The sequence below is a fragment of the Haemaphysalis longicornis genome, unplaced genomic scaffold, assembly GCF_048455015.1.
Source record: "Haemaphysalis longicornis isolate Haplotype H1 unplaced genomic scaffold, Haemaphysalis longicornis Haplotype H1 scaffold_2, whole genome shotgun sequence".
Lineage (NCBI taxonomy): Eukaryota > Metazoa > Arthropoda > Arachnida > Ixodida > Ixodidae > Haemaphysalis > Haemaphysalis longicornis.
In genome coordinates, this window is record NW_027526295.1 from 130707094 (window position 1) to 130718122 (window position 11029).

The window sequence follows — 11029 nt, forward strand, 5'->3', positions numbered from 1 at the left end:
ACGCCGGTAGTGCGGAAGCGGCAAACACAAACTCGTGACGTGTTTGGATGTTGTTTATTTACAATTGCGCGTGGTCCTCTGCTGGCTGCTCGGTTGCGTTTCGCACACTTCAAAATTGATTTTAAATATGTTCTAGGCTGTATTCGCCGCTGATATTTTGCAGACTATGTATATGTGTTCCCACCAATCTATCTCCGAAGTTATCTCGCCTTCAAAATTTTGTGTCAGTGCCCCTTTACAAGCGACACTGTGCCACTCAAGCGTGCCCATCGCTCACGCCGCGTGCCCTAGCTCACACCCGAAATCATTTCCCTCTGCAAGCAGAACGATAGAATGTTCCGGAAGGCGAGACGGAGCCGCTGCCCAAAGGATCTCGCTGATGCAAAGGACATCCAGCGTGACGTCAAGAAACGTATACGTGTAGCACACCGTGCCTTCACTGAGGACATCGCTGCTCGTGCGCTGAAAGAGCCTAAATTATTTTGAGCATTTGTTAACTCGCAGCGGAAGCAGGCGCTGCACCCCTCCTTCTCTGTCGCTGGCGACTTGCTCTCGTGCCCATCCGACATAGCTGAAGCCTTTAACAAGCAGTTTGCTGCAGTCTGGACCAGTTCTTGTAATGCCAACCCGCTGGCTCCCTCTAGTACGACTACTGATGGCCCTCATGCCGCCACAACTGGTCAGCCTACATCCATTTTATCCTCCATTACGATAACTACTGACGACGTCCTTGAAGCTGTGTCCCAGCTCCGTCCTTTCCAGAACCCTGGCCCTGATGGTATCCACCCTCTTGTACTTAAGACCACAGCTCCCTTCATGGCCCCAGCCCTTTGCCGGATGTTCCAGCGTATACTGGACTCTGGTGTTACCCCTCGTTTGTGGAAAACGGCCCATGTCACACCAGTACACAAAGGACATGGCGCTCGCGCTGATCATTTGTCTTCATACCGCCCCATTGCATCCACCTCAGTCTTGTGCCGCACGTTCGAGCGAATTCTTAACTCTAAAATTCGCCTGCACCTTGACAGCAATAGCCTTCTGTCACCCTCACAGCATGGGTTCCGTCGCGGCCGCAGCTGTGAAACCGCCCTTGGTACTCTGGTTCACACCATCAGTGCGCACCTTGACGACCGCACACCCGTTGAGTTGGTCCAGCTCGATCTCTCTCGGGCCTTTGACCGGCTTCCCCATCCTGGGTTGTTAGCGAGTGCTGAGCTCAAAGGGCTGCGTGGGCCCTTGCTTCGCTGGATCGGTTCTTTTCTCACTGGCCGTTCCCAGCGAGTTATCTACCGAGGCGCTTCCTCAACAGCTGTTCCTGTTCTTTCCGGCGTTCCACAGGGCAGCGTCCTTGGCCCTACCTTGTTCACCATTTTCATCGACAGCATTACAGATAACTTGGCATCCACTCCTATCCTGTACGCCGACGACATCTCCCTGCTCCAACCCCTCCGCTCTCCTGCCGATTACGTCAGTCTTCAGGCTGACCTTGACCGTTGTCTGTACTGGACACAGCTGCACCATCTCCCCATCAATACAGATAAATGCTCAACAGTTACCTTCACTAGTTCAAGTCGCCCACCGTTTTCTCTCCAACCACCTTCTCTAAAGCTTGGGCAGCATGTAATAAGCCGAGCCAACACGGCAGTTGTGCTTGGAGTCGAGCTTGACTCTCGGCTGAACTTTTCCATGCACACCAATCGCACTTTGTCCAAGTTCCGCCGCCTGCTGGGTTTCGTGACACGTGTGACCAGTGGAATGCCAGCTAGTGCATTTCGAAGTTTGTACACAGCGCTCGTTCTACGTACCCTTGAATACTGCGCTGCCGTATGGTTGCCCAGTCCAAGGCACTTCAAACAAATCTCGCCAGCGTCCAACGTCGCGCGGCGTACACCTTTTATCGCCGTGCTACGCCGAAGAGGGAGCAACTCCCTTATGCTGGAATTTCCTCCACCAACCTGCTCCGGCATGCCTCCTGGCAACCCCTTGATTCGAGAGTACGGGCCTCAACAGTACGACTGATGTGCCGAGTTATGTCCCCAGGCCACCAAGAATTGCCCTACGGTTCGCGCCTGAGCCAACGAACAGGCAGTCTTCAGCCGCTCCTTACGCGCACACAACGCCATGGCTCATCTTGGCTGCCCCGTGCAGCAGCTCTATGGCGCCAGCTCCCATCTGACTACACTGGAACATTCCCGCCCGATGACGACGACCTCAGGACTATAATGAGGGCTGCCCAATGGACTGCGTAGTGCAGCACTGGTGTAGTCAGCAACTCTGTGGTGAACAGCTATGAACATTGGGACCCAGGCTGGGCCCGCAGGCCTATTGGTATGGGCACACTGCCTTCTGCGGCCCTTGCAGGCTTGGGTCTCCCAGAATATATGCTAATAAAGTATTATTATTATTATTATTATTATTATTATTATTATTATTATTATTATTATTATTATTATTATTATTATTATTATTATTATTATTATTATTATTCTCAGTTGGTTGTGGTACACCGACCACCGAGCTCCAAGGCCATCTTTGTTTCAAAACTGTCAGCTAACACCACATCTGCTCAACTGTTGGCCCACTTGTCAACTGTGCAAGTTACGCCATTGTCGTGCAAACGCCTTAGGACCAAGTACAATTCATATTCTTCTTTTTGCGTAACTGTTAACGAGGAGTGTTTTAGGCGCCTGAGCGACCCGTCTATGTGGCCAAAAGGCTGCCTTTTCAAGCCGTTCCAAGGCAAGGTCCACCCTGGTATGCTGCACAGCTGTGAAATAACTGAAAATGACCAGTAAGTACGAGAGTCTCGACATATACTATCAAAACACTCGAGGTCTACGAACTAAGTCCTCTGAATTTATTAGAAATATTGTATGCTCTAAATTTTCTGCTATTGTCATTAGTGAAACCTGGCTTTCCGATGATATCTCGTCTTCCGACTATTTCCCTTCTAACTATCAAATCTTTAGAAGCGACAGAAAATTAACTGGACCTAAACAAAAAGGCGGCGGGGTTCTCATTGCCGTTGATCATTCAGTGCAGTGCATGCGGCGTGCTGACCTCGAGACCCTAGACGAGTCAGTCTGGCTTGAGGTAGGCCTCACGAGGGGCGAGAGGCTACTCATCGGTGCATTCTATATATCCCCGGATGTATTACTTTCTGAATTTAATCGAACACTCACATCCATAGAAAATGTCTCAAATGCACACTCCAACCATAAGCTCATTATACTTGGGGACTTCAACACCCCAGGTATTCGCTGGAACAGTCTTTCCTTTGAGCACAAAAACCATTATGCAGCGCAGAAATGCAGCATGCTATTAGATTTTCAATCGTTCACCTCCATGCAGCAGTTTTGCCGCATAGAAAACTCTTGTGGTAATGTTCTAGATGTGTGCTTCTCAAACTTAAAAAACGTACAAGTGTGTGCCTCCGAAATATCCCTTGTGCACCCCGACAAGTTTCACCCCCCTCTTATTGTCTCTGTCTCGGTCGCGACCCAGCATCGCTCTGGCGGTGTTGACAATTGTGCAGTCCCGCGATATGCTTTCCAGCGTGGAGATTATGCTGGGCTGTATCACTTTTATTCATCTGCTGAATGGTCTAGTGTTTTGGATGTCAATGATGTTGACGAACAGGTTCGACGTTTTACCGAAATCGTCAGAAGTGGCATGGAAAAGTACATCCCTTGTTATAAGCCTGTTCCTTCCAAATTTCCCCACTGGTTTTCTAAAGAACTTCGAAGTTCGCTTAAACTTAAGGACAGCGCCCACAAAAAGGCCAAGCGTTCTGGGCTTGACAAGTGGAAAGCGGAGTTTAGTCGGTATCGCTCACTTTGTAAAATCCTCTACCGGCATGACCACCAGCTCTATATAGAATCGTTAGAGGCTGCTGCGTCTCAGAAACCGGCTGAATTCTGGGGGTATGTACGCGGCCGTTCTAAGGCGTCTAAAGAACACGTTAGCCTGCTTAATTCCGATGGTGAAGAGGTTGAGGATGGTGCCACCATTTTTGCTCAGTACTTTCATTCTGTCTTTCAACTACCAGATGGCAACGACGAACGCCTATCGTTTAATAACTCTAATTTTAACACACTTATGTTCGATGAAAAAATTGTCAATGATAGCCTTCAACAGATGAAACCATCATTTTCCTGTGGTGCAGATGGAATTCCAGCAGCCCTCATGAAGACTTACGGCAACATTTTTGTGCCTGTCTTAACTTCCATTTATAATAACTGCTTACTTTTAGGTAAATTTCCTCGTGCATGGAAGATCGCTCGAATTTTTCCGATATTTAAGTCTGGTGATAAGTCAGCCGTTTCTAACTATCGCCCGATCTCACTCCTTTGTGTCGCCTCAAAACTCTGAGTCAGCTCTGCACAAAGTTCTTGCTGCCTGCGTCAAGAACGTTGTGATACCAAATCAGCACGGCTTTTTCTCGGGTCGATCGACGGTCACAAATCTTGCAAGCTTTATGACACAGGCTTCGGCTGCAGTTTGTGAAAACGGCCAGTTGGACGTTATTTATTTTGACCTCAGTAAGGCGTTTGATGTGGTGAACCATCAGTTATTAATTAACAAGCTTGCTAAATCCGGTGTAGACGCAAGCCTTGTTGCCTTGTTGTCCAACTACCTCCTTGACCGGTCCTTTTATGTAGATGTTAACTACAAAAAGTCTAGTGTTTACCCTGCAACAAGTGGTGTACCCCAGGGTTCCGTGCTGGGTCCATTATTGTTTTCTGTCTTTATCAATGATGTGTCAACAGTGTTAACTCTTCTTTTCTTCTCTATGCTGATGATGTCAAACTATTTAGGCACATTAGCGGTGTTCAGGACTGCTGTGCCTTGCAGAGGGATGTGTCGGAATTATCGGTCTGGTGCAGGAAAAACTGCCTAATTTTAAACCCCACTAAAACAAAGGTTGTCACCTACAGCCGGAAGGAGCTCCTCTGCAAAGGGTTGAGGAGATTAGGGACTTAGGGGTGTTTTTCGACAGTACCCTCTCTTTTTCTCCTCATATTAGGCTCATCACCCGGCGAGCACTCCGAAGTCTTGGAAATGTGTGTCGGATTACAAAGGAATTCTCTTCTCCAGATCCATTTCTAATGCTATACAATGCAATATGTATACCACAGTTAGAATATGCTTCTGTTGTCTGGAATGGCATCTCCAAATCTAGTAGTGAATTAATAGAACGTGTGCAGAAGAAGTTTTTATCCATATTTAAGCACCGTCATCACAATCACAGTTTTCATCCTGATTCTGACTTACCCGTAGTCCCTTTCATCCCTTCCTTGAACTGCAGACGTATGCGTGCAGACCTTACATTTCTTCACAAAATTGTTCATGGTGACCTTTCTTGCGCAGACCTGCTTAACTGTTTAGAGTTTAGTGTACCACAAAGGCCCACCAGGTCGCATCGCCCGTTCTTGACCGCTGCGCGCAACTCCAATCATTCTCCTGTGCGCAGAATACAGAATTGTTACAACCGCTTCTTTGAACGCCTTGACATCTTTCAGAAATCCTTTACAATTTACCGTACAGCGCTGTTGAATACAGTATGTTAAACACCTATGATATGTCTGTCGTTCTTTTTTTTCTGGAATTTGCTTTCTCTGCGGTTGTGTCTATCCAACTGATAGTTGCCTATTTTTGAAACTGTTTACTGTCATTTGTTCGTCTTATCATTTGTCTCTACACTCTTGCCGTTGTTTTTGTTGTATTACTGTCAAACTTCGTTGTTCTGCCTGTCGTGTGGCCTTTACGTTAGGCAGAGCAACATAGGCATCTTCATGGGCATCTTCATAGGCACCCAGGCTCCGCCTGTGCTTTATTTCTGTCATTTTCACTACTTCAATTTGTGTGTGTCTTGTCGCTTGTTTGTTTCTTGCTATATGTTTCTTGTATTTTGTTTTCATGTAACTACCCGTGCGCCAGCACTCAGGCCTCTGGCTGTTCCTGGGCACGTAAATAAACATGATTGATTGATTGATTATTATTATTATTATTATTGCTACTGCGTAGTTGTAAAGTTCCAATAAAAACAAGCACAATACCGGCGCCAGCGGCTGGCTCATCCCGGAGAGAAAAACAGTCGGCCCTTATTAAAGTTCAGATTTTCACGCTAGGTAAGCTTTCAATCTGGAGCACGCATAGATGGCGATATTTTTAGTGACGAGAAAACCCGAAAATTTGGATTTAACGGTACGTGTACGCAAAAGCGCAAATGCGCGCTACATTTAGTGCAACCCTGAGATATTGGCCCAATCCAAAGGGTTTCCGTACCAAAGGAGATGTTCGTTCCAACGCAACCCAGACAACACAAACACATCCTGAGCACGTCCCGAGGACGTTCTATTGAGGACATTATGATGTCCTCAGTATGTCCTCTTCTGATACTCAATTGGTACTGAAAATGTCCTATTGTCCGGCCTCAGCACATCCTCAGAACATCCTTAAGAGGAATCCACGGATGATTACAGTACATTCGCAGGACTACTTGATGACGTCAGGACATTTTGAGGACTACTTTCTAGCCATGCTTTTTTGTTGCTAGGTGTTATGCACAGGGTGTTTGAGAAAGGAGGGGCCTGGGCTTGGTACTGCCATCCCCGACGTATTTGTGCAGTTGACTCTGCCAAGGTATGTCAGTGTGTACCCCCAGAATCTCCACTGGGTACAGCCTTCATGTGTAGCATTAATCTAAAACCAGTACTGCACAAGCCTCCTCGTAATGACACAAGTATGCAAAATATGCTGGTGATGGTGATTTATTGCACAAGTAAATGCATCGTAGTGCAATATGAGGCGACACATGCTGTGAATCGTCACCGGAGTCCACTGGAGAGCCTAGTAGTCACTGGAGTCCGACTGCCCCAACGACCTAGAAAAATGATACAAGCACAACAAATTAGCAAAGCATTTACACAAGAATTTTCTCTGTGCACTGGGCCCCGCCATTTTTTAACTAACGATGTGCCAGCTTCCGGGCATTTCTTGGGGACTACGGGGCGAGCAGACGATAGCACAGTCACGCTGTTGCGCCCTGCCGTGCTTAGTTATTAGACGTCCCAGCGACATCGAAACTCGGTGTCACTTATTCGGTATGTCAACAGTGTGAACTTTAACAGTGCTTTAAGGGGAATGTTCAAAGCGTCGGGGAGCAGTCAGCTTTGCCCATTAATTCCGTTCTCAACCCGCTAAGGCGGCAAGCAGGCACCCTACGCGTGCTGTCCTGATGGGGGTTGCCTGTGAGGATATCTTTCGTTGTGCCAGCAGGACGAACGCCCAACGCTTTATCACCAATTGACATTTACTTTCTTCATGTGGGCAGGTTGCCGTCATTGCCTTCACTTGGCAATGCACAACAGCTACCTGTCCGGGCGTCACAGTCGTTAGCTGAACCAACTATCGGCATAAGCGCAAAGTGCTCATACAAGAAACAAGTTAAGTGCACCACAACAAAAGTGTCTGCATGTGTGGAGACTATTCACTTTACAAATTTCCTGCATCCCTTGAGAGCCACGGTGAATGGGTCGTCGTGCTGAATTGGAAAGTGTTCGAACCTAGCAAATTTGCGAGTAAGTACGGTCCTACGCTGCTTTGGAAGCACTGTTTATTCACTGTCATGCTAAATTCTTATCGCACGTGTCTGTGCTCTGGAGGTATTCTCTGTTCATTTCATCGACGGAAAGGTGGTAAAAATCAACCCTACACCTATGCTGTCAGCTCGGGTACGCCAAAACGGCGAGCCGAAAGCGAAATAGGAGTGTCGCGGTAGCGGAGCATGCCTGGTCGTTTCGGTAAATCGCTAAACGCAAAACCTCTTTAAACGCGCCATAAGTATTTAGCATGAGGGTGAATAAACAGTGCTTCCAAAGCAGCGTACGACGGTACTTACTCTTGCAAATTTGCTACTTTCGAAGACTTTCCGATTCAGCACGACGACCCATTCGCGGTGGGACTAGAGGGATGCAGGAAATTTGTGCAGCGAATAGACTCCCCACATGCGGACACTTCTTTTGCTGTGGTGCACTTCACACGTTTCTTGTATGAGCACTTTGCACTTACGCGGATTATTGGTGCAGCCAACAACGGCATTATGACGCCCGGACGGATAGCCTCTGCACATTGCCAAGTAAAGGCAATGACTGCAACCTGCTCTGAATGAAGAAAATAAATATCAATTGGTGATAAAAGGTCGGGTGTACGACCTGCTGGCGCGGCGAAATGTAGCCTCACAGACAACCGTCAGGACAAAGCGCGCGTAGGGGGGCACGCCACCTTAGTGGGTTGAGAACGGAATTAATGGGCAAAGGGGACAGCCCTCCAACGCTTCAAACGTCCCCCTTTAAGCACTGTTAAACCTCACGCTGCTAACATACCAAATAAGTGACACTTACCGATTTTCCATGCTGCTGGGACGTCTGATAACCACGCACGGCACGGCCCAACAGTGTGTGACTGCGGTGTCGTCTGTTGGCCCCGCAGTCCCCCAGAAATGCTCGCCAGGTGGCGCATCGGTCGCCAGAAAATGGCCAACCTGGCAAAAGTCTTGTCTACAAAAAAAAAGAGTGCATTGCAACTTCGTTGCATTATTACAGGCTTCGACAACCTGACTAAAATGCTACAAAATTTGCTCACCCAGCTGCACGGCTATATTTTCAAAGTTCTAAAGGGGAAGTATTGCCGGGCATGGTGCAGTGCCTTCCAAGGTGTGCTGAATTAGTAGCCATTGTTTAATTACCTTTACCCAATTAGCTTACAATGCAGAATGTATAGACCACGCTCCAAATGTTTCTCTAAAATTTTAAGCTATTTATTTCTTCCTAAAGTGTTGACAGTGCCCTTTCCCTCACACCATCCTCCATGCCAGTTAGATGAAGTCATTGTCTATCAACATACTTGCAATTCACAGGTGGGGAAAGGCCAAGTTCTGCAGGGAGCTCTGAACAATCCTGAAGTATTTTGCATGCACAGTCCTGCTTCTACACCGAAGTGGTGGTACAGTCGAAAGCTTTATTACAGTAAACACGGGAGCACGTGCCGCTCAATACATGCAGAGCGCTCTGGTGAGAGAATGGCGTGCTCTAGCAGTTTGTGCGGTTGGCGGACGCACTCCCTGAAAGCGCTTTATCGCGCGCCTGCCTGCTGCATCAGTTAGTCACGGAGGATAACATTTTTTTATCACCCAATAAGGAAGCGAAAAGAAAACGCTTTAATCCGTTTGCGCCGTCTCGCGTTTGGTAAAAAGCCCTTCATTGGAACATGTATTCTCTGGAATCATCTCCAGGTATCTAGCATAGCTACCACGGCAGCACAATCAACCGTTGTCAGGGGGTGGATCCGCCAAATGTACGAACTGCGACAGTTCGCCATACCATCACTATATTTCTCTGCGTGTACTGAGTGACGTGCGCTCCCGTGTTTACTGTACAGTGTGTTGCCACGATTATTGGAACACTTTAAAATTTTTTCCTGAGCGAACCGCCGCTCTGTTCGCGCTGAAACTTGCCACGAAGGTCGCATTTTGTGGTCTATTTTGTTTGATACCGGGAACAAACGACGGTACTTAACTTTGTATTCTGAAAATAAATACAAACGATTTTCGCCAATGGAAAATTGGCGGCTGATTTGGACATGCGAGCCAGCGCAAGTTGATGTTGGAACGACGGAACCACCTGGAGTATGCAGAGCGAAACGACGTTTGGGATTCACGGTAGGAAGGAGCCAAACGGTGGAGCAGACGATCAGAAAATGCACCTAGGAATGAGCTAGCAGACAATCAGAAAACCTGGTTTTAGGGCTCGCACGTCCAAATCAGCGCCATTTTTCCATTGGTGAAAATCGTTTTTATTTTCAGGATAAACAGGTAAGTACCGTCGTTGTTCCCGGTGTCAAACAAAATAGACCACAAAATGCGACCTTCGTGTGAAGTTTGACCGCGAACAGAGCGGTTGTTCACTCAGGAAAAAAATTTAAAGTGTTCCAATTATCGTCGCAATACTCTGTATAAAGCTTTCGAGTGTACTTTCCCCCCTGAACGCTGCGAAGTACCACTGGACCTTGGTGTGTGCAGCAGGGCTCTTGCAGACGATGGCAGTGAAGAAAAACACGCGTGGCTGCGCAACACGCGAAGCAGTGATGTAACCGCGGCAAGGCTCGATTTAGAGTTTACCGCCCACTCCTGCAGTTTGTGCCGAAACGCCAACGTGGTGTCTTCGTCAACACAACTGTGGTCTTGACAACTCGTAATCTCCGCTGGACAGGGGCCGCGCAACGCGACTCTCAATGTGGCGACGCTTTATTACAGACACAGCAGTATGTCATGAACTTTGCTGCTGGTGGTTGCTCGGACTGGGATTACACCTACAACTCGAGCGTGTGCTAGCATTTAATTCAGTTGCTTCTAAACAAAGCCCGCGTTGTTGCGATGTCGACGGCTTGGGCACAAAGTCGATTTGCGCGCTGCCAATTAACGCAGAAAATGCATCGATGCGGCACTTCCGTACCCGCCTGAGCTGCCGCTCACTGCTTTCTGACATTTCGAATCCAGTAAAATTATACAGAGCGCTCACATTTGTTAGTTGCACCCACGGCAGGTGACTTACCTCTGTGCGTGGCTGCGTGGACGGTGGCTGCCATTTTTCTCAGGGCCGATTGGCTCGTCTTCAAACTTTCAACTTGGCTTGACTAAAATAAGTACTTGCGCATGGTGGCCAGCAGCAAAATAGAAGTGCTGAAAAATTGTTTCGCACAAAACGCATGCACCATGGAGGAAGCATGCACGAACTGAACATTTTCTCTTTTGCATCATTTTTAATTTTAAAATTTGCAGAAGATGTTTGTATTCTTCTGAATGTTGAAAATGTGCCCAGCTAGTAAATTAGAAGCGCTATTTTGTTACCTGTGTTACAAACCTACAATGTGGACGAGAACGCTAATCACTATCTGTGTGAAGTACCTGGGCGTGAAAACTATATTAGCGAGCGTTCCCATTGTCTTCTAAAGACCAAAATTAGCAAAT

At 47.5% G+C, this 11029-nt stretch overlaps 1 long non-coding RNA gene across 1 annotated transcript; it reads right to left on the reverse strand.

The window, feature by feature from the left end:
• Positions 1–6353: 6353 nt before the first annotated feature.
• Positions 6354–10661, reverse strand: LOC144167383 (uncharacterized). Its single transcript, XR_013321978.1, has 3 exons — positions 10614–10661; positions 8406–8561; positions 6354–6886 (listed from the first exon to the last, which is right to left on the reverse strand). It is a non-coding gene; the product is annotated as an uncharacterized LOC144167383 (long non-coding RNA).
• Positions 10662–11029: the final 368 nt, after the last annotated feature.